This window comes from Mytilus californianus, unplaced genomic scaffold (assembly GCF_021869535.1).
Source record: "Mytilus californianus isolate M0D057914Y unplaced genomic scaffold, xbMytCali1.0.p SCAF_18, whole genome shotgun sequence".
Taxonomy (NCBI): Eukaryota; Metazoa; Mollusca; class Bivalvia; order Mytilida; family Mytilidae; genus Mytilus; species Mytilus californianus.
In genome coordinates this window covers 8,724,249-8,750,081 of record NW_026262666.1, presented here as the reverse complement: position 1 = coordinate 8,750,081, position 25,833 = coordinate 8,724,249, and the positions used below count along the sequence as shown (strand labels likewise).

At 32.4% G+C, this 25,833-nt stretch overlaps 1 pseudogene; it reads right to left on the bottom strand.

Moving 5' to 3' along the window:
- LOC127726660 (probable proline iminopeptidase) overlaps positions 1-25,833 on the bottom strand; it is an 86,629-nt pseudogene that overhangs the window by 40,811 nt on the left and 19,985 nt on the right.

Below are 25,833 nucleotides of genomic sequence, written 5' to 3'. Positions count from 1 at the left end.
ATAGTGTGGGAATATTGAAGTTTACAGTTTATCGCGATAAATCAGACACCTTTCACATGTCAACACTTTGCAAATGGGGTTTTCCTACCACAAGTATCTAAATGTAGAATTTCTAGCGAAATATTAAGTGTTATCCAGTTGAACAACTTGTAGAATACTGAGATAGACTAAATTAATGAAGTTTGATTTACCGTCCAAGATAGATTTGGTTGTACATGTACCTTTAAATTAAATGTGTTATAACAGTAACTATCACTTTTATTAGTGGATCATCATTGAAATTAATGTTGTTCTTTCTAGTAACTTAAACTGAGTAAAGCAATCGTTCGAGTTGGAAAAACACATGTATACGAAACTGATCTTCAATATAAATAAAAAGACATGTGAGGTATATGTCATCGAAACAGCAACGAAACGACAAAAAACATCTAAGAAACCACACTGCCTTCAGTAATTGACATAAGTCCTCTATCTATCAAGTGGTGAATTAATATTAAACGGAAACACTTAACACTTTATAGTAAACCGAAAGACGTTCCGAAATTGAGACATGAACAATATTTGTGGCGAGGTGAAACTAATTTTTGGTATACTAGTATCTTAAGCTAGGTTCACACTACCGATCAGATCTACTCGATGATCCCGATTGGCCAAATTCCCACGACAAAGCGCAACCAAATTTTTGATCGGGCCTGTTAACGACTTCCTGACTATTTCGTAATTGTATAGAGATTGACATGTACATATGGTATATACTATGTCTCGCATTGAAAACCGTTTATTTTTTACGGTTTTTGGCTTGTGTGTTGTTGTTCTTTTCTTTGCCTTTTGAATATTGTGATGTTATCTGATTACATATAATTCATCTTCCTCTAATCTTATTTTTGTCATACTCTGAAATCTACAGATTTTAGACACCAAAGATCACTTTTGCAACCTTGTGATTAATTGATAGATTGTTGGTGATTAACGCCACATTCATCACTTTTGGCTATTTATATTGACGCCGGAACCGGTGTACCCGGAGAGAACAATCGACCTTTAGTAAGACAACTGACAATTCTAGTCAATTAAGATAAGAGTCAGCCCAGTCCAACCAAAGACTTGTATATTGTAATTTGATGCGTCTTAGTTGGGCACGTGTCATTTAGGAGTACATGTAGGAGCAAACACTATAGTCGGATAGGAGTCAGATTAATGTGTTATTGTTTGCTGTCTTACAATCGATTTATTTGTGTCCATATTTTAATGGAGTGTCTATTCGTCCGGCTAGTAATAGTGAAAAATCTCTATTTGTCCGGCCTTCCGTTTTCGAATGCGCAAATCTCTATTATCTATAAAAGAGTCATGTGGCGCTGAAAGTGTCCCGGATGAGGTGTCGGATAACAAACGCGCGTATGCAACGGATGTTTTGAGAATTGGAGAACGCGTGATTTATATTTAAAGATGTCATAAAGAAAACTAGAGAGAATGTGATTGCTTCAAAACATTTTTTTTTATATATTAGTGACTCCAGAACAATAGCTTAAATAGTATACATGTAAACTGAGAGGAATAAAGCCTGACATCAAACTGAAATTGCTGATTTACCCCATGGAGGCAAACGCATTCGGATAATGACTAAATCAAATGTGCTTGAATTCATTATTTCTAAGTTCTACCACAACAGAGGTCTTTGAACATGCACTGATATACCTTGACTCGGAATAGGATATCAGGGTTGGGGTAACCCCCCTTTTTTTAATTCTGTTTATTATTTAACTTATATTTCTCTACTGTAAACACAATCTTACTGTTACATGTGCCTACCGTTCTCTCTTATTTCCTATGAGTCAATAATCCCCGAACATTTTAAATAAAAACGTGTCTGAAAATCATTTGACGACCTGATTTGAACCAAACTACAAGGAAACAATAAATTCAGAATCTTATTTTGGAATCATAGACGTCTATTAAGGCCAATAAGCAGTGGTCAGACTTTTTACCTTACATGAAATTAATAGGTAGAACAAGTAAAAAGATGAGTCTTTTTTTGCCCCTCCCCCAAACTCCTTTAGAATAAAAAAAAATATTAATAAAATGTATACTTTGTGGAGAGTTGTCTCATTGGCAATCATACCACATCTTCTTTTTTTTTCTATTTGTAGTATATTCATTTACATTTTGATTTGTTTCAGTGAATGAATGGAAATAATTAGCACAATTTTTTGCCAAGACTATAAGTAACTAATTCAAAAGTGTATTTTCTGCATAGATGTTGATATACGATTTTAACAATATTTCTCATAACTACTCAGCGTTTATTTTTCTCCTTAAATCACGATGCTATATCTTCACCATTATATTTTTGGCAGGACAAATAGCAAAATACCGTAAAAATGCTATTTGTCCGGCTAGCCAGATAAATAGACATTTTTGACTATGTGTCCGGCTAGCTAGCTAGCTAGCCGGACGAACAGCCACTGCCTATTTTTAATGAAATACTCTGATACAGCGGGAAATGACACGTATACTCAATTCTACCTTTATTTCTCAACACAAGGTAGCTGTATAATAGTTCGTTGGAACACGCTGATTAAGTGTAAACACTTCATTATATAAAATATGTAAGAACAGACTGAAATCACTATAGACCAAGAGTTGTAGATGCTGTTAATTTAAAGGGCATTCCAGTAAATAAACATTAAAATGAGAAACCCAGAAGGGAACAACACAACTAACAATACACCATTTATGTGAATCAAGTGATACCAGATCTTCCAAAGATGATTTAGTTTCTTTTTGAAACAAGTGTTGCTCGAGCTTCCGAAGGTAAAACGTACATGTTTGTTTTATTTATCATTATTCTTTTCTGTATTAAATTATGCAAATTTGCGGATTCGAATAGTCGAATGCTCTAAAAATGATCGAAATCCCGGAAAGATTATAGTGTCGTCGCCAAATTGTTTAAGGTCAGCAAATGTGTTTATTTGTATGACCAAAATTGACCCTTCCAAATCTGCATAAAATGGTCTTCTAAGCAGTATTTAATTACCTACTTGTATATTCACTGTACTGTACATGCACAATGAATATGATAATATGGAATTTAAAAAGACCCCCCCCCCTTTTCTATAAAAAAACAAGAAATATTTGAACAAGGCAAACAACTGAGTCATAGGGAGCAACTATTTAACTTCAAGGGAAAAGGGGGAGTGGGGTTGGACGGTTATTGTGTTTTTTAGTCAGAAAGCGAACATTTGTATTAAGTTCTTCGACGCTATAAATCAAATATATTTTTTTTACAAAATTTAACACTTTAAGGTAGGAGAAAACTGGAATTCAGATATATTTTTCGTCATCTGATTGACCAGATATAATGTTTTTTCTTAAGAAATACCCCCTCCCCCTTTTTCCTCTTTTTCACTTTTTAACCTTTTGAAGTTAAATTGTGACAGTCGTTCCCCAATTAATTTTTGCATGTTAATATTTTACATAATAATATCAGGTCAATAATTTTTAATCAATTTTGTGTACCTTACCTCGGAGATTTTAGGGGGAATGGGACTTCAATACTTAATTGAAGTGATAGGACATGCCGCTGGAATATGTCACATTTTTGGCTTGAAAATATATGTATATAGGTGGGGAAAACTTTATGAAATATATGATAGGGTCAATACCGTTTCATTGCTTGTTATATATAAAGCCATCCAACTTTCTTGGTGCTAAGGCTGGGTTTTTTATCCATAAAATTCACATCTTTTGACAGAGGTATACATTTTTAAAACTAATTCATATGAAAAGAATATCAGCGGCATCCCCTATCAATTAAGTATTGAAGTCCTTCCCACCCCCAAAAATAATCCCCGAGGTAAGGTACACATAAATTGATTAAAAACTATTGACCGGATATAGTTACATGACTTTTTGGAATATAGATATAAACATCCAAAAATTAGTTAAGTCATCTGATATTCTCATCTTCCTAGATCATCTAATCTAACTAAAATATCATATCTATATGAATGGCATTACATCTGTCTTTTTGTAAAAACTATTTATATTTACACGGTATCTATTCTGAAATCCTAATGCTTGAAATAAAAGGTATATATAATGGCTATAAGCAACCGTAACCTTTTCACCCCCCCCCCCCCCCCCCCCCCAAAAAAAAAAAAGTTAAAAAAAATTGCGTCCCTACTCATTACTTCTTCACGCGAACCCCAAGTCCCACTTATATTAAAAAAAAAACTATTTTTTAAACGTTGATCGTACTAGTATCCTTTTCAAATGGAATTTATCTTTTTTATCCAAGAGAGAGAGGGAATTTGTAAAACATACTACTTTACCGAATAACCGTAACACATGTACTTTTAGTCTGGGAATATAAAAGTCAGCAGTTTATCTTGATAACATCAAATTAATAATGTCAAAACTGTTGTAACTGCATGAATCAGGTTTTCTAACCACAAAGATATCAAATGCCAAGCATATCCTTGATGTAAAATTTCTGGCGGGATCTTTACTGGTATTCAGTAGAACAACTTGAATAATAAACTTATGATTTTTTTTTATATTAACTAATTAGTTAAAAGTAGATATTTTTGTAATGCTTTCGTACAAATTCATTCAATACGTGTGATTTTATTATTATCATAACTAATGTGCACATATTATCTTTTTTTTAAATGATATTTGTGCTTTCCTTCTAATAATTTGGACACTTACAGAACATGAGAAAGGGGACGACCATTTGATATTATTTTAGGGGGAGAGGGATGGACAGTTTGACTGATCAATTATTTACATCTTTTACTAAGAATGTTTTATTTTTATTATTTTTTACATTAGTTTCAAACATTCTGCGCTGCAGAAAAACATTTTCTGTCCATCTTGTGCAAATTCTTTATTTTCAGCTCATACCAAGCCAGATTTAACATTTTCCTAATCCTAAACCCCAACAGAAAATCAAATGGTCGTCTCTTTATAATTCAAAGTAAATAATGTCATCAAGGACAGACTTTAGATATGAATAAAAAGAAAAATGGCATGTGCATTAACAAGACAGTTACTCAATGACAAACATTTTTTTTATATATTAGTGACTCCAGAACAATAGCTTAAAAAGTATACATGTAAACTGAGAGGAATAAAGCCTGACATCAAACTGAAATTGCTGATTTACCCCATGGAGGCAAACGCATTCGGATAATGACTAAATCAAATATGTATACATGTAAACTGAGAGGAATAAAGCCTGACATCAAACTGAAATTGCTGATTTACCCCATGGAGGCAAACGCTTTCGGATAATGACTAAATCAAATATGCTTGAATTCATTATTTCTAAGTTCTACCACAACAGAGGTCTTTGAACATGCACTGATATACTTTGACTCGGAATAGGATATCAGGGTTGGAGTAACCTCCCTTTTTTTAATTCTGTTTATTATTTAACTTATATTTCTCTATTGTAAACACAATCTTACTTTCGGGGAAGGTTACATGTGCCTACCGTTCTCTCTTATTTCCTATGAGTCAATAATCCCCGTCCATAGAATGTGTCCATAGTACACGAATGCCCCACTCGCACTATCATTTTCTATGTTCAGTGGACCGTGGAATTAGGGTCAAAAATCTAATTTGGTCTTTAAATGAGAAAGATCATATCATAACATGTGTACTTAGTTTCAAGTTGATTGGACTTCAAGTTCATCAAAAACTACATTGACCAAAAACAGACGAACGGACGCACATACCAGAAAACATAATGCCCTCTAATATCGTAGGTGGGGCATAAACATGTTTACAAAGGAGCAGATTGCAGATTAACTATATAGTTAATAGGTGCAAAAAAGTGCAATGATTTGTTTTCATTTCTTACTTGATTACAAAACCATAATACTATCAATATTGTTCTTTCTACAAAAGGACAAACAATCGTCCTGAATATGCATGAAATATTAAAACATGACGTTCAGCAACCAACAATTATTCATACACTGAGGAACATACATTTGTGTATTCCGTGTGAACATGACGTTGTCTCCTTTCCTCTTTTTTTTTGGGGTGGGGGTGGGGGGGGGCTTATTATATCTTCATAAATAGGCACAAATATTTCTCTTGCACCTTAAATTCTCCGTTTGATTAATACAAAAATGGGCACCGATATATTTCTAATTTCTAATTGACTTGATGAATTAAAGAAACCTTCAGACATCTATAACACCTTTTTTTTTGTTACCTATACACGTATTTTGCTGTGTTGGTAAACGTTTTCAGAGATTCATGAAAACTTCTAACGAGCTTGAAACAAAGCTAGTTTATTTAAGAAAAAATACAAATAAGGAGAATTTGTATTATTGCTAATGAGACAACCGAAGTGCATGTATGCAACTATAGTCAACACCACAGCCTTCAACATTGAGGAAAATCCATACTGTATATATAGAGGTTTATAGAATATAAATGTATGTTTGGCGCTTTCAAACAGTATGAAACATGTACATTCATAAAAACAAAAAAAGTTTAATGAGTTTGTTAACTAGTGGGACATAATTGTTCAATGAAAGGGTATTAATGGTTTTATATCGAGAACATGTCAATGTTTTGCACGTTTAAGTAAATATACATTTTCGAGATTCATTTAATGCTTCAATCGGACTTAAGTACGTGTTTACAATTGCCTAGTGTCTTAAATTTCCAATTTGTGTTAATATTTCATGAATAGAAATCGTTTTTCTTTACACTATTTTTTTAACAAAGTCTGCTGGACGTCTTATGTTCTGGTATCAAATCCCGTTTTGAGATGGACGGCTGTTTAACTGTGCGGAATGTATAAATACGCGGCCACGTTAGATCGGAACATGGACGTAACATCACAAGCTTCATGTATATGGTGTCACTCTCTTTGCATGCGTAAGAACCATTGAGGGGTTGGTTGACATGCTGGTGACCTGTTGCTAGATAAAATGTCTATCCTTATCAATACTTTAGTGCTCCAATTCTTAACATTCACACAGATCAGCCCTTTCAACATATTCAGGATATCGTATCCTTTACATGCATGACATATTTGACACTGGACATAAAACCATCAACTATCAATCCTAGTATTGCTGCAGCGAACAGATCAAGTAAAAAAAATAATGAAGGTTGGTCCTTAACGATTTCATTAGCACATACAAATTGTATATTAATCACATATACATATATATGTATACAGTCCTCTGTTCTCGCATCTTTCTATATATCCATCACAGTAGCTCTGGTAAAAAAAAACATTTGAATTCGTGTATTCTTTTGAATGGTTTCTATTGAATTATGACAGGTTCTGAGTAATGACAGATATCGATGACTATTTTAAAATTGAATAAATTTCCTGAAAGTGTGAAGTTTAAAATCAAATTTGTCCTTTTTAAATTTGAACATTTGTTATTACCAGAGAACAGAAGTCGAATGGGGAAATACAAAAAGCACAGCGTTAAGATATTTTTGTATCGGAAGTTTGCTTTTACTATCTTTGCTGAACCATGATTTTATGACGGAAAGACTCCGGAACATCTCGTAATTGGTCACATCAACAAATTGAAGTGAGGAGGATTGGGGGACTGTAAGCAAAAGCAAAGTGTTTCAAAATAGGATATACCTTCACCATCTGATAAGAATAAACATATTTTATTTTATATTTTAGTGATGTGTCTGTAAGTATAATGACAGAAGTAAACTCAATAGATATAAGAAGATGTGGTATGAGTGCCAATGAGACAACTCTCCATCCAAGTCACAATTTGTAAAAGTAAACCATAGTAAGTCAAAGTACCGTAACCGTTTTCAATACGGAACTTTGGCCCACACCGAACAGCAAGCTATAAAGGGCCAAAAAAACTAGTGTAAAATCATTCAAACGGGAAAACCAACGGTTTAATCTATATAAAAAAAACGAGCAACACTTATGAATCACAACAACAAACGACAACAACTGAACATTGACCGCAGGTTCCTGTTTTAGGACAGGTGCAGACAAATGCAGCGGGTTTAAATGTTTAAATAGGTACCAGCCTTCACCCTTACCTGGAACAAGCCTGTTTAATATGTATCGGGAACATATTAGTATTTGGACCATCTGCTTATATACTCATATTGCCGACGATACGTGTATGGTCCGGGTAATTAACACGATCAACGTTGATAAGGTGTACAACATAAAGTTAAGAATTTCTCAAAAATTACATTTTGACACAATCAATCATATTGTAGCCATTGCTACATGATTAATTTAATAATGTGAATATTACTTGGAATAAATATTATAGTTAACTATATGTTAAGTGGCCATTATCAATTTTCCATAAGAATCGCAATCTGTCGACTTTGGAAAATTACATTTCATTTAGAAAAAATTAAAGTTCATTCAAGAAATATCTAAATGAACTGTAAAAAAGAAAATTGCGTAACTTACTTGCACTTTGGTCTTTGAACACTACAGATTTCTCCTTTTTTAAAATTTTATTTGGTGTTTGAATTTGTTTTAAATAAATTTTCATATCTAAACGTTTTAGCTCATTTGATCATTTTTTCATGACCCCATATATTCCCATCTTACAATGACAGTAAGTTAATATTAATAGGAGCAAGAATACATCAGTTTCAAGAAAAAAAGTAGAAATAACAATTGAAAAACTAAGAAAACAGAAAAAAAACATGCCCCTCCTGCACGAGATGTCATTTAAGGGCGAAAATCGGCAGTATAAAGGCGATTTTTTTTAGTGACTAAGCAAATAAAAGATAACAGATACAATAACAGTCTGACAATATGTTAGACAATGATTTGTGCTGTGTGTGCCTGCAAAAGAAGCATATGGTCTTGTTAAAATTGAGAATTGAAATGGGGAATATGTCACAGTGACAAACAAGCCGTCCAAAGAGCAGACAACAGCAGATGACCATATACGCGTATGGTCCTAATACTCATATGGTCCGGACACCGTATAAGATTTCGTGAGCCCATAGCAAGAGTAAAGGGTGAACGGAATCCCTGCTCAAATAAAGGAAACTGGCAAACGCATTGGCTAGTAGTCAAGTGAACATCTATAACAGACATTTATACATAGGTTGAGAAACTCTTCTTACAAAATATAAATGAATGGACACACAAACACTAGAATGGGTAGTTCTTTTTTAGTAATATGATATAGCAATGGGATGCAATCTTATCCCAACTATATATCCAGTAAGCAAAAATTGACTTAACCCCAATAATCGAGACATAACTTTTCATCTTTTTGTAAATGTTTGCCATAATCTAACTAATATGATATGTGTTGAGCTCTTTTTGAATTGTTATTACAAAATACTTTCCACTAAAGTTTAATGTTGTATGAAAGTACTTTCTTGTAAAATATATATGTTGACAGACATAAGCTTATTGTACGATGATTGTCTAACGTCCATTGGCAAATATTTCACACGTTTTGGGACGACAACACAGTGAAAACATTTTATGGATAAATACATTTGGAATCTCAAATTGAATTACCTAACTTAAATAAAGAAAATTGCAGTATATTGCTGGGTAAACGAATAATTCTCGCAAACTTTTAAAGATATAAATAAGAAGATATGTGGTATGAGCGGCGATAAGATAATACTTCATGCAAGTAACAAAGTATAAAATATTATTAATTATAGGTCAAAGTACGGCCTTCAATATGAAGCCTTGTCTCACACCGAACAGCAGTATACGCGTATGGTCCAAATACTCATATCCTCCGGAATAAATACATTGTAAATTGCCTTTCAAAGTTCCTACATAAAGTAGCTATATAGGAACCTGCTACAAGTAAATAACGACACCGTAAAAGACTTCGAGAGCCCATAGCAAGAGTATACGGCTTGTACAGGGTATGATACGCCGTGTTATGGAACTGTACCGGGAGAGGGGTGATTACACATCCTAATTACTCAAATATTAACATGACATTTGCCTAACATACCAAAGATTATTTGTAAAAAAAATAACTATATGAGGTGATTAATTGTTGTAACAAAATAAAATCCCAGTGGAACTTTAATTCCGTTTCTGATTTGTTTAATTTATACTTTTTCTATGAACGCCAAACTTACATGCTTGTTGTTCGGTGTGAGCCAAGGCTCCGTGTTGAAGGCCGTACATTGACCTATAATGTTTTACTTTTATAAATTGTTATTTTGATGGAGAGTTGTCTCATTCGCACTCATACCACATCTTCCTATATCTACATAAAACCTACATAAATAAACAATCTTAAGTTGATGGTTTGTTTTTGGTATATATTAGAAAAATTGCCACATGCATGTTTCTCTTTTTCGATGAATAATTGATTTTTTAAAATGAAAAACATTTCGATGAAATAAAAATACAATGTAGGTGGTGCTTAACTTTTGGCGGACTGTATATACATAAACACGTATGAACATTTTATGTAGACAAATTGTCATTTGCACGGTATTTAGATTTCAAATAAAACCCATATGAAGCATGTTAAGCAGTTCATGTATATCTTCAAATTTTATTTCTTTTAAGTCTGTTCCTATTCCAATATAGTATATTATGATGAGTTTATTTATATACTACTATAGACCCGCAGTTAGCATGTGTCACTGGTTTTGTATACATTTTGTTAAATTATCAGAAAGTAAATCACTCCCAGCAGGTGCCTACCGATAACATTATCAACAAACACAGATGTGAACCAAAGAAAATCACATTCCTAATTATCTATGTTTATACATTTTGAATTATAATATGATTAATATCATATGGATATTTCTGTACAAGTGTTTACTCCATTGTGTTGTCGAACCATAAATATGCATATGAAGAACGTATTAGATACGGATCCCTTGTGTATACGCAGTCGACGTTTTTTGTCTTCTCCTTGGAATACTTTTTTTCAAATTGGTTTTGATTTTATCTGAAATGACTGAGCCAGATAAATTCTCTAACTAAAATTAAAATGAATGAAATCAAAATATGAAAATCATTTTAATTTATCAAACTCGTTATCAAAGTATCTGATACAAATGATGCCATTATCTACCTGTAACCGACAGAAAAAGACATTCCAATCACCTCATTTCCACTCCAATGGCAGTACTAAAAAAGGTTGAAACGTTATTTACCATTAAAGGGTCTTATTCTTTTTTACAACTGCTATATATTACCCATTATTGACTATTGTTGTACAGTATGGGGTCTTACCACAAACAGAAATCTGGAGAGGATACATAAGCTCCAAAAACGTGCTGCAAGATTAGTTTTATCTGTTTCTTTTGATTTTCAATCAACATTAATGTTTAAAAAACTTGCATGGATGACTATATTTACGAGGATACACTATTTTTAAGCTGTGTTAATGTTTAAATGTATGAATGGTCTATCACATGATTATCTATCTATTAAATTTACTGCTTGTGCTGATCTTTATAATTATTGTCTTAGGTCGACAACATCAGGACTTCTTCATGTACCAAGACCTAATTATGATTTTTTAAAAAGAACATTTAAATATTCTGGTCTTATTACCTGGAATAATTTACCAAATAATATTTATTATAAAGAAATAGATAATTTAGATACATTTAAGACCAACTGTTCAAACTATTTTCTAACTGAACAGAATAAAGATGCACGAAACCGATGTATTTTTCTTCTTCTATTATATGCATATGTACTTATTCAATATTTAAGCTGCTATATTTAACTGTATTATGTATTTTATTTTGTATGTATTTTTATTTTATTTTTCTCTTTTCTATTTGTATTAATAGTGTTTGAAGGCATCATGGAAGATTAAGATGTCATTGTTAAATGTGTTACCTTCGTTAAATAAAGAATTTTATTATTATTTATTATTACTGATTTTCTTAGATTTTTTTCTGATTTATTATGATAAATCATGAGTAGTTCTGTTATTGTAAGTAGCTTGTAATGTCAATTTGATAAAAAATAAAGTATTTTGCCTGATCAGAAGTCATCAATACGTGATATCATGACGTAGGATTGCCCTGAAGACTGAGACATCATTCCTTATTCTTTGGTTTCAACTGATATAACTGATTTTAGTCAATACTTTTAAGTTTTATCCTGCATTAACTTAAGAAAAAGTATAAAATCATTTTAAGATTTTTTTCTTATAGAAATATCTGACAAATGTATGTAGAAATATGCACATAATAAGCTTTTAAATGTACAAATAGTTTCCAATTTAACTGGAATGTAGTGAACAAATTTTCTCCGATATTTATGCTGAGTAAAGATTTTCCATAATAACAATAGGTTATTTACAAAATGTGTTTATATCTCTATGCCATAAAAAAAAATGAAATGTATAAATACTTTGTGTTGCAATTTTGACTGGCACCCATAATTCTACAAATTTCATCTATGAAGCATGAAATATCCGCCTCAATCGCATAGAATTGTAATGCCGATTTTTACACAGGCTATTGACAGGACGTAATAATTATTGTCATACTGCAGTTATCAGTTTTTGTAAAGAAATTGATTGTTAATCTCCCGTTGTTAGATTTATAACCGATTTTACAGTGTTTTTAGAAACATGTTTCTGTGAATTTGCATTATTTGCCGTCTATAATTTGTTTACAGAATTTATAAATTGAATATAAACTCGCAATTGACCTCCACGTGCATTATTGCTATGTCGTAGACTGATAACCTAGTATCAAACAAAATAATTCTTTCTTGTCAATAACATCCAACTTTAAATAATCTTCAGTCAAGTCTGATTTATATACTCAATGTGTGTAATAATACTCGTAATTCCAACCCAGATCCATAAATTCCTACATGTAAATTTCTCGATTTTTTCCGACATGAAATAACTATTATTAATTGAACATCGGTTATTAATTTATTTCCTGTTTAATATTCAATTTTAAAGTTCGACTTAGGCATTCGGCTTCTATGTATTCTTCCTTAAGTCACTAAGATATTTGGAGACAAATTGTTTCAGTGATTGGTGGATATTTATTACTTAATATCCAGTGGCAAATATCAAGGGTGAGGATTTAATTGTTCAAGACAAGCTACAAACTAAATAGAAACATAATATTTCTTGGTATCATGTAAGTATATTATGTAACACTGGCAGGACGACGAAAAAGCCTATTTCAAATATACTGTAAACCTTAAGATAATAATCTACATAATTAAAAAAAAAGCATGAGCTAATTAGAAAATGAAGAAACGTAAACAGCATAGGAAAATGGGAGTTTGTTATACAACTTTCTATTTTATATAACTTATTATAATAATGAGTTGTCTTCCTTTCAACTTCGTTTAAGACAAACGTTGTTATCTCCCATGTCAGTTTTGACAAGAAGCGTCTAAGAGAGACAACTCCACTTTGATCCTATATTTCAATTAAATTATGAAATTTCATAATATTATGGTATTTCCTATTTGCCTCGACTGTAAAACAAATCACAGCATAACATTAAATAAATACATTATAGGTTGCATTTCTGTAAATATAGACAAAGCAATTCCCCATAGGAACTCCCTTTACGGCTAAAACTGTGCCACTTTTACTATGAAGTTTCGTGAAAAATTATATCCTAGAATGGAAAGTTGATATGCACTACTATTTATTCAAATGACAAAACATAGGGCTGTGCGTCATATTTCCAACTTGCCCCGAAATTCTAAGAGTTTTAACTTATACTTAAGTTCTGTACTACCCGTACCTCCATTTTAGGTGACCCTCAGAATTCAAGATTCCCTGGAACCATGTGTAAATATACTGGTAACATTCCAAAGTTATGTCTCTATGAGATGAAACATAGAGATCATATCTAGGAACCAGTACGTAAACAAAAAAATATCTATGAATATTATATAACTCCCCAAAAGAGGCGTGGTTTGTCAAACAGCTGTATTTACAAAGTGCAACCTCTAATGGCTAAAGTGCATCGACAAACAAAAGCATGTAAATTTGCAGTTAATATAGTTTGTTAAATACTTCAAATCATCATACCTTTCAATTCTGGCAAACCTTTAACATCAGGGGTCCTTTTCTGCTTTCTGCACTAATTCATTATCAATAAACATTCTTGATGTGCTCATTTCCAAAGTACACCATGCCCTAGCAGCAGAAAGTCATGTTTTTTTCATCTTCACTTGTTAGACGTCTATATTAGGCACTTATCAAATCTCCTTGTTTAACCTGATAACATAGATTGTTGATGTCTTATTGGTTCAAGAAACTGCTCTTCTATAAACTGTAGTTTTAGAAATTATTGCAATTTTTGAAGAATAGACTAAAATGCGAGATTCAGAAAAGTGTGAATACAGATTAATGTATAAGATATCAGAATGCGAATTCTTATTATTGCGATACTCATCCAGTCGCATTATTTGCAATAATTACAGTCTTCGCGCTCAACAACAGGCCCACCAGCCCAGGCTTGTTAAAATGCTGTCGGGCCTGTAAAAATCATATCTACAGGCCAATAGAATCTAACTCAAATTTTCATAAAATTCAGCTTCGGCCTGAAGATTCAAAAGTTTATCGTGAAGACTCAAAATAAAAACCTCAAAATACTTTCTGAATTTACAGTAACCTTATGTCACTGAAATTTAATTTTCCTTGATTCTTTCAAATAAGTAACATGTACATAATATATCACTAAAGATCTTCAGTATAACCATTTCAAAGGCTATGAACACTGGCAGAATATAAGAAATTGGAACTTAAATCACAAAAACATAACATAGACCAATGAAACATATAAATAAGGTCAAGGTCAGATGGACATGTATACTGTTTTTTGTATTTTGGTTGTTTTTTGCAATGGCTTTGACAGTTTGTTTTCGACTTAGCAGTTTAAATGTCCCCTCTGTATCTTTCGCATTGATTCTTGTACATTCAATATAGTTGTTGAACCATGTCAAAATGATCAGTAGAATTCAGGTTTTTTTTTTTAAATAATAGGCAAACTTGCATTATCTTGGTTTTCTTGTTTTAATTATTCCATTTAGCCATGTCAGCCGTTTTGGTTGGCAGGCGGGGTCATCGAACACATTTCTATACTAGATACCACAATGATGATTTTAATCAAGTTTGGATAAATCTGACCCTGTAGTTTCAGAGGAAAAGATTTTTGTAAAAGTAAACAGAAGACGACGGACTACAGACAATGGACGCCAAGTGATGAGAAAAGCTCACTTAGCCCTTTGGGCCAGACGAGCTAAAAATGTTGGAAGTGGAAAAATTGCACACTGAAGCCCCAATTGGCCACAACACACATGGTTTCCTATACGTAATATCAAATGAAATAATTTTTTTAACAAACTGTAGTTGGCATCTTAGCTTGTGTAATAATGACCTCACACAGATTATTATTGTACGCCTTAAGCACATTTGTTTCTGCAAATGAATTACCTATTGATCTGAAAGCAAATTACTCCATATAGATAAGTAATGCTATGTTCTCCGTAATATCTTTCAAACAAACCTCAGGAATATGGTCTTTGTAGGCTTCAAATTTGTCCGGATAAATTAAACTGCATCCATCCTGGTAGAACATTAAATGTTGTATGATTGCCAAGGAGGAAATCTGTACTTCATTGAACACTCGAATTCATGGTTCACCTATACCAACAACAAACAAAAAACACAAAAAAATGGTACCAACCAATAAAAATGAATCCATTGATTCATTGGAATGTAAGGCTTCATTGATTCATTGGAATGCAAGGCTGTATTGTTTCATTGGAATGTGAGGCTGTATTGTTTCATTGGAATGTAAGTTTGTATTTATTCATTGGAATGCAAGGCTTTATTGATTCATTTAAAAGTAAGGCTTTATTGATTCATTGGAATGTGAGGCTGTATTGTTTCATTGGAATATAAGGCAATATTGATTCATTGGATTGCAAGTCTGTATTGATTCATTGGAATTAAAGGCGGTATTGATTCATAAGAATGTAAGGCTGTATTGATTTATTATATTTATTATAATGTAAGGTTGAATTGATTTATTGGAATGTAAGGATGTATTGATTCATTGGAATAAAAGGTTATATTGATTCATTGGAATCTATGGTTGCATTGATTCATTGGATTGTGACGCTGTATTGATTCATTGGAATGTCAGGCTGTATTGATTTATTGGAATGTAAGGTTGTACTGATTCATTGGAATGTACTGTTGTATTGATTAATTGTAATGTTGTATTGATTCACTGGAATGAAAGGTTATATTGATTCATTGGAACGTAAGGTTATATTGGTTCATTGGAATGTAAGGCTGCATTGTTTCATTGGAATGTGACGCTGTATTGATTCATTGGAATGTAAAGCTGTATTGATTCATTGGAATGTAAGGTTGTATTGATTCATTGGAATGTAATGTTGTATTGATTCATTGGAATGAAAGGTTTTATTGATTCATTGGAATGTAAGGCTGTATTGATTCATTGGAATGTGAGGCTGTATTGATTCATTGGATTGTAAGGCTGTATTGATTCATTTGAATGTCAGGCTGTATTGATTTATTGGAATGTAAGGTTGTATTGATTCATTGGAATGTACTGTTGTATTGATTAATAGTAATGTTGTATTGATTCATTGGAATGAAAGGTTATATTGATTCATTTGAACGTAAGGTTATATTGGTTCATTGGAATGTAAGGCTGCATCGTTTCATTGGAATTTTACGCTGTATTGATTCATTGGAATGTAAGGCTGTATTGATTTATTGGAATGTAAGGTTGTATTGATTCATTGGAATGTAATGTTGTATTGATTCATTGGAATAAAGGTTTTATTGATTCATTGGAATGTAAGGCTGTATTGATTCATTGGAATGTGAGACTGTATTGATTCATTGGAATGTAAGGCTGTATTGATTCATTGGAATGTAAAGTTGTATTGATTCATTGGAATAAAGGTTTTATTGATTCATTGGAATGTAAGGCTGTATTGATTCATTTGAATGTGAGGCTGTATTGATTCATTGGAAAGTTATGTTGTATTTATTCATTGGAATGAAAGGTTTTATTGATTCATTGGAATGTAAGGCAGCATTGATCCATTGGAAAGTAATAGTGTATTGATTCATTGGAATGTAAGGCTGTATTGATTCATTGGAATGTGAGGCTGTATTGATTCACTGGAATGTAAGGCTGTATTGATTCATTAGAATGTAAGGTTGTATTGATTTATTGGAATGTAGGGTTGTATTGATTCATTCGAATGTAAGGCTGTTTTGATGAATTGTAAAGTAAGGCTATATTGATTCATTGGAATGTAAGGCTTTATCGATATATTGGAATGTAAGTGTAGATTGATTTATTGGAATGTAAGGTTGTACTGATTCATTATAATTTAAGGCTGTTTTGATTCATTGGAAAGTGAGGCTGTATTGATTCATTGGAATTTAAGGCTGTACTGATTCATTGGAATGTAAGGCTGCATTGATTCATTGGAATGTGAGGCTGTTTTGATTCATTGGAATGTAAGGCTGGATTGATTCATAGGAATGTAAGGCAGCATTGATTCATTGGAATGTAAGGTTGTTTTGATTCGTTGGAATGTAAGGCTGCATTGATTCATTGGAATGTAAGGTTGTATTGATTCATTGGAATGCAAGGCTGTATTGATTCACTGGAAAGGAAGGCTGCGTTGATTCATTGGAATGCAGAACTGTATTGATTTATTCGAAATTGAGGCTGTATTGATTTATTTGAGTTTAAAGCCAAATTGATCTATTGGAATGCAAGACTGCATTGATTCATTGGAAATAAAGGCTGATTTTATTTATTTGAGTAAAGCAGCATTGATTTATTGGAATGCAAGGCAGCATTGATTTATTGGAATGTAAGGCAGCATTGATTCATTAGAATGTAAGGCAGCATTGATTTATTGGAATGTAAGGCTATATTGATTTATTGGAATGTAAGGCTGCATTGATTCATAATTGAAGATTTTGTAATTATTTATCAAAATCATTGAAAATAATTATGTTCTCCTTCAGCAAAGTTTCTGTTTATCAGATTTCCAAATGCCTATCTGCTACGGGTCAAGTCCAATTAAATTTGTCCATTAATTAATAGTTCTTTATTTATCTGAATGTCCTGTAGCAAATTTAAACATCAATGAAACCTTGGTATTGCTTAATTATGTGAAAACTAGATATACATACTTGATCAAATGTACATTAAAATTCATTTCAATCACTGGTTTATCTGATTAATAAAATGCTCCGCAGGGCGCAGCTTGATACGACCGCAGAGGTCGAACCCTGAACAGTTGGGGCAAGTATGGACACAACATTCAAGCTTGATACAGCTCTGAATTTGGATTGTGATTAAATATTTGACACAGTATAGGTTTCTGACACAGAATGAATGTGGTCTAAGAACTTAAAAATTTTAAATTGGACATTCACCTATTATGGTCCAATATCCAAAATCTAAATATATGGTTAGATTCAGCATATCAAAGAACCCCAAGAATTCAATTTTTGATGAAATCAAACAAAGTTTAATTTTGGACCCCGATTTGGACCAACTTGAAAACTGGGCCCATAATCAAAAATCTAAATACATGTTTAGATTCAGCATATCAAAGAACCCTACGAATTCAATTTTTGTTAAAATCAAACTAAGTTTAATTTTGGACCCTTTGGACCTTGATGTAGACCAATTTGAAAACGGAACCAAAAATTTAGAATCTAAATACACGGTTAGATTCGGCATATCAAAGAACCCCAATAATTCAATTTTTGATGAAATCAAACAAAGTTTAATTTTGGACCCTTTGGACCTCAATGTGGACCAATTTAAAAATGGGGTCCAAAATCCAAAAACTTAATACACGGTTAGAATCAGCATATTAAAGAACCCCAAGAATTCAAGAATAAAACCCCATTGAAATTGGTCAAGAAATAAGCAATTTATACGAAGTATCTTCTTTTGCACAATACTGTGCAATTGAATATTTCTTGCTATTGCGCAATATTGTGCTATTGGATATTTCTTGCTATTGCACAATACTGTACAATTGACAATTTCTTGCTATTGCGCAATATTGTGCTATTGGATATTTCTTGCTATTGCACAATACTGTGCAATTGAAGATTTCTTGCTATTGCGCAATACTGTGCAATTGAAGATTTCTTGCTATTGTGCAATACTGTGCAATTGAAAATTTCTTGCTATTGCACAATACTTATTATATAATAATTTACACATCCTGTTTGGTGTGTATCTCCTACCATATCATTATTATTTGCTTTTAAATATAAAACAGAAATAACCAACCTAAAATGGAAAATTTTAAAAGAAAAAAAAAGGAAAAAAAAAAAAATCCCCCCCACCAAAAATTGTTTGAACCCCCTTATGATTCATCACCCCCAAACTCAATCCCAGCCTTCCCTTTGTGGTATGGTACCTTGCAGTATAATTTCAGAGAGATCCATACACTTGAACACAAGTTATTGTCTGGAAACTAGAAAAATGCTTATTTTTGGCCCCTTTTTGGCCCCTTATTCCTAAACGTTTTGGGCAATTACCCCCAAACTCAATTCCAGCTTTCCCTTTGTGATATGGAACCTTGTAGTACAAGTTATTATCATGAAACTAGAAAAATGCTTGTTTTTTGCCCCTTTTTTTGCCCCTAATTCCTAATATTTTGAGGCAATTACCCCCAAAATCTATCCCAGCATTCCCTGTGTGATATGGAACCTTGTGGTACAATTTCAGAGAGATCCATACACTTGAACACAAGTTATTGTCTGGAAACTAGAAAAAAGCTTATTTTTGGCCCCTTTTTCCTAAACGTTTTGGACAATTACCATCAAACTCAATTCCAGCTTTCCCTTTGTGATATGGAACCTTGTAGTACAATTTCAGAAAGATCTACACACTTACACACAAGTTATTGTCATGAAACTAGAAAAATGCTTGTTTTTTGCCCCTTTTTTGGCCCCTAATTCCTAATATTTTGAGGCAATTACCCCCAAAATCAATCCCAGCATTCCCTGTGTGATATGAAACCTTGTGGTACAATGTCAGAGAGATCCATACACTAACACACAAGTAATGTCTGGAAGTTACAAAAATGCTTATTTTTGGCCCCTTTTTGGCCCCTAATTCCTTAACTGTTGGTACCATAACCCCCAAAATCAATCCCAACCTTCCTTTTGTAGTATTGAACCTTATGGTAAAATTTCATAGAGATCCATTCACTTAAACTAAAGTTAGAGTGCGAAAACCAATGTGTCTTCGGACGACGCCGGACGCCGGACAACATCGACGCCAACGTCATACCAATATACGACCGCAAAAATTTTTTGCGGTCGTATAAAAATCATTCAACTATAACTTTTATAAATATTTTCTGTTTATTGGCTTGTATAAGCATTGTTAAGGAAGTTCAAAAGAAATTTCTCATATCCTATGAACATGATAAACATAAATAATTATAAATGTTTATACTTTTGTGTAGCTCCAATCAACTGTGACTGAATTCCTTCTTCCTTGGTTGAATGACCAGCATCCTGAACTATGTGGAAATCAGCATGTGGCAATCTCTGAAATGAGAAATTTATTTTGGTTAAAACCTCAATAGAAGTGATTAGGGACTTTCCATTTTGAATTTTCCTCGAGTTCAGTATTTTTGTGATTTTACTTTTTTCAATAACACAATTGGTTCATTTTTCCTTTACTTGAAATAAAACTATAAGTAACATCAATGAAACATTACAAACTAACTTTCACCTACATAATATATCTCACAAAACATTAAATTTCATCAATATGACTTACATGTAATTTTAGATCATGAGAATTTCTGTAAAAGCAATAAGATGTCCGCGTCGTGACAATGAAGATTGATAAACAACAGATGCCAAGTGATCTTGGTTGAAATAGATAGTATATAGATCTTGACATTTCAAACACTTACTAAGATATCAGAATTTCTCTATTCATAACCACTATGTTCATATGTTACAATTAAATTGATTTCAAATCTAACAATTACAGAAGAATCTTTCTTTACCTATGGTTTGAAATGAATCCTGCAGTTTTGCTTCACACAATACAGACTTTTCAATTATCTATTTGTGTATGCCCCTTGTAACACATTTAAATAAAAACAGTAAAGAATAAAGACTACCTTGTGTAGTAGCCATGCTGTTTCTACAGGACAAATAACGTCATAACGACCTTGAATTATTGTCACAGGAATGTTGCTTAATTTATCTGCATTGTCTAATAACTGTGACTCAGACTTCATGAAAATACCATGAACAACATAATGGCTGCAATGGAAATTAGTAAAAACAGTTATTGAAGAAAATATTATATACCATTTCAAACTACGCAATAGACTACAGCTATATTTTCCTGAAATATGAAACTAATCACCAAATTTCTATATGTTATCTCATCTGATCATCATTTTTATGCGTGCTTTTTTATATGCATGTTTATTCAATTCTTCTCTGTAACCTTTGTTCTTGTATTGTTTAATGAGGATAAAAATGTCAAATCAAAATGGCAGTACAGTTTGTTCAACTATACATGATGGCAAACAATCAAGAGCATTTTATAAAATGGAATCAGAGGGGATGCGATCACAAGATGTCATTGTTACAATAATCTTAAAAAAGGTCGAAGTCCAATGATGAAACATTACAGTCAAGAGAATGTGAAAACAAATAAAAGCTTTCTGTCAAAGGGTCTTGGAGTTTTGATGTGTTTCTGACATAGGGACGGACACAAACAGATGGACAGAGATCATTGCCATATCCCCTGCTGTGCAACGAAAAGGAACAAAAATTTTGATAGCATAATTTGTACAGCATTTTATCCTGAAATCGCCATTATCAAACTAACTTTTTTGTCAATTTTATCAACAATAAAAATTAAAACAATAGATTTAGGCAAAACTTTATGAAATTACAGTAGCAAGACATATCTACATCAATGACTGTTAAGATTTTTCGCTCTGATCATTCACCAATAAAGTAAACACAGACAATGGGATCTAAACACTGTGAATATGGCATGTTTTACTTTGTTTCAATCTTTGTCTAGCTGTCAAACATTGACATGTTACTAATGCCAAACTTTGGTCGGGTTGTTGTCTCTTTGACATATTCCCCATTTCCATTCTCAATTTTATTGTCTAATATTATAACTGAAAAAAATCTACTGATCTGTTATCACATTGAAAAAAAACTGGAGTTGTTGAAAGGAAATCAATGAGTCAAAGTCTTGTCTTCTTTTAAAGAAAAACTAAACTGAAGCTTTGTAATTGTTGTCAGAATAATGCTTTCACTACAGTTTAATAACTTCCTGTTCAATAAACAGAATTGCATTGAAAAGTGCAGAAATATGAAACAATATGTAGCATGTTGGAGAAGACAAATTTACATACATCTACCAAAATATACTAATTCCAAGACTTGTCCATAGTTTGCTAAGGAATCTGACGTTTGCTAAACTCTTGTTCGAAATTCTATACTAAATTATTTGTCTTTTCAGCAGTAAACAGGCAATGATAAGAAGTATATCACTTTAAAAATTATAATTGGTAAATCTCTCATGTTTAAGTTGATGTTAACCAATGATTTGGTTATGCTTGAACAATCTTTTATACATTTAAATAAGAAGCTGACGTATGAGTGCCAATGAGACAACTATGTATTTATTTCAGAATATGCTTTAAATAGCTGTTGCAGCTAAAATATTCCCAGCAAAGCAATTACTGTACCAACTCAGCTAAAAGAGTACTCCACTATCACAACTAATGGGAGTTAAGGAAAGCATGCACTGCTCCACTTCTCATTCCTCGAGAATTAATACCATAATAACGTTAACAATATCCACTCATGTAATCTCTTTTCTTCACCTTGGGTTTTCAGTTGGAGTACCTACTTCAAGGGAAGCACCTGTACATGTGTAATGTTAAAGTGTTACTTTTCGTGGTGTACTTAGTTTGACTGTTTTTTTTTTGTTGCATTGACAAAATCCTGACAAATGGTATACTTGTTTGTCTGTTTGTTTTTTTCTTTTTTAGCCATGGCGTTGTCAGTTTGTTTTGGATTTGTGAGTTTGAATGTCCCTCTGGTATCTTTCACCCCTCTTTTGAAACGATGTAAATATAAAAAAAATCACAGCATATCATTACAAAACATGAAAATAAATATATTCTAATGGCTAACGTGCATTGACAAACAAAAGCATGCAAATTTGCAGTAATTATAGTTTATTAAGGTGGTACCCAACACCTTGACTAATATTAATTTGGCTCGTTTAATTTTCATAAAATTTTGACAAAAAGTTTACTTTGACCCTTTGACAAAAATATAAAAATTTCAAAAAATTTGAACCAACAACTTTATCAGAAAAATTTCATTGGTTATATAGCAGTTTGACAAACACTAATTTTGATCATTGAGAAGCTTAATATTTCCTTAACAATACAAAGTAATTAAAACGTTTAGCTGATTTTTACAGAGTTATCTCCCTGTAGTGTTAGGTACCACCTTAACTACTTCAAATCATCATACCATTCAATTCTGGCAAACTGTAGACACCAGGTGTCCTTTTCTGCTTTCTGCACTAATTCATCATCAATAAACATTCTTGATGTGCTCATTTCCCAAGTACTCCATGCCCTAGCGGCAGAAAGTCTTTTTATTTCATCTTCACTTGTTAGACGTCTATAGTAGGCACTTATCAAATCTCCTTGTTCAACCTGATAACATAGATTGTGGATTTTTTATTGGTTCAAGAAAATCTGATAGAACTATTAATCAGTTGGCCTTCTATATGACTTTATGTCACTGACAATCAATTTTTTAGAGTCTCTGATATCATTGATTCTTTCAAATTACATGTACATGATATATCACTAATGATCTTCAGTTAACCTTTCAAAGGACCACTGTCAGAATATTCGAAATTGGACCTTAAATCACAAAAACATAACATATCTTTGCAATGGCTTTGTCAATTTGTGTTTGACTTAGGAGTATCTTTTGCTTCTCTTTCATAATCATTCTTTGTACATCAAATATAAGTAATGAACCATGTCAGACTGATCAGTTGACCAATTACTGAAAATTATCTGAAAAAAGAATCTAACCAGGAAGACTTAGCAGTTATTACTGACCAATTTACCAAAGTTTGATCACTGACCTATAAAATGAGTCTAAGGTCAGGTAAATACTGTCTCATGGGCATGGGTACCTAGCAGTATTAATGATTATATATACCAAATATAGTTCAAACAAGAGTGCAGATGCTGAAATGTCTCATCTGCTTGACAAATCATGTATGGCTTTTTTGTTGAACGTTTTTTTTTATAGTTTTTCTACAAGTATCACATAACTTAACATTATCAACGTAAATGAGATCAAGATCAGATTAACATTGCCAGACTAACATGTACATCTTAAATAATTCCATACAACCAACATAGTTCACCTATCATTTCAGTATCTGGGCAACAGTCCTAACCACAAAAACTTAACATTGTCCAATGAACCATGAAAATGAGGGCAAGGTAAGATGAGTCTTACTAGACAGGCATATACAATATAAATTCTTTCCATGCACCAACAAAAGAGTAAACCTATTGCTCATAGTAACTGCGAAACAGACCTGACAACAAAACATAAAATTGACAGATAAACCAGAAAAATGAAGCCACAGTCAGATTAACCCTGTCTGAGGGACATGTACACCAAACAATCCTTCTATACACCAAATACAGTTGACCTGTTGCTTGATAATCATTCAAAACCACAAAAACTGAAAACTTATCAATGAACAAGGACAATGATGTCATGGTCAAATGGAATTTACCAAACGAACATATTTATTCTATAATCATTTAATATACCAAATATAGTTCACCTACTGCTTATTGTATCTGAGAACCAAAGCTAATCACAAAACCAACTTGATTACTGATCTGATGCAATGAAGTTGAGTTCTGATTAACCCTGAAAGACAAATATGTACACCTCACAATCAGTATATACACTAAATATAGATGACCCATTGCTTATAACATCTGAGAAACAGCAAATACTGAGAAAACTTAACATTGAACCATGTAAATGAGTTCAAGGTCAAATGATACATACCAGATTTCATAAGACAAATTTGACATACCACTTCTTGTATCTGACAAAAGGAATTTATCAAAAAAACCTTGATCAATGTTCTATGAAATGAGGTCAAGGCCAGATGAACCCTATCTGATGCACATGTAGACCTTGCAAGGATCTCATATATCAATATAGCTATCCTATCACGGGTGTATTCATCATAAATAATTAATCCACATGACGAAAAAAACTACATAGTTTTTTAAAGCAGTTGCTAAACCATGAAAATGACAATGACAAGCCACATGAGCTAAGGACAATGGACATATGACAGACAGAATCTTATACATATGATACAATGTAACATATGACATCTACATACAAGTTACATTCAGGTCTTCTACCTAAATTCTGAAATATAAAGCTTAACTTAAATAGTTTATGCAGTTTCAGCCATAGTCAAATCTGCAATGGCAACTTAATAACCATCACTATGTCTCATATTCTGCATCACAGACGAATCATGAGATAAAACTTTACCGATTTTAAGCAACCACTAAGCCATGAAAATGAGGTCAAGGAGTTGTCTTTAGTAATCACTGTCCAGTTACATCAAAAATGTTTCTGTATTTGCACTTGAAGATCAAGAAGCAAGAAACAAATGAATTTTACGGTGTATGAAAAGTCACTTTAGCTAGTAATTATCTATTATTAA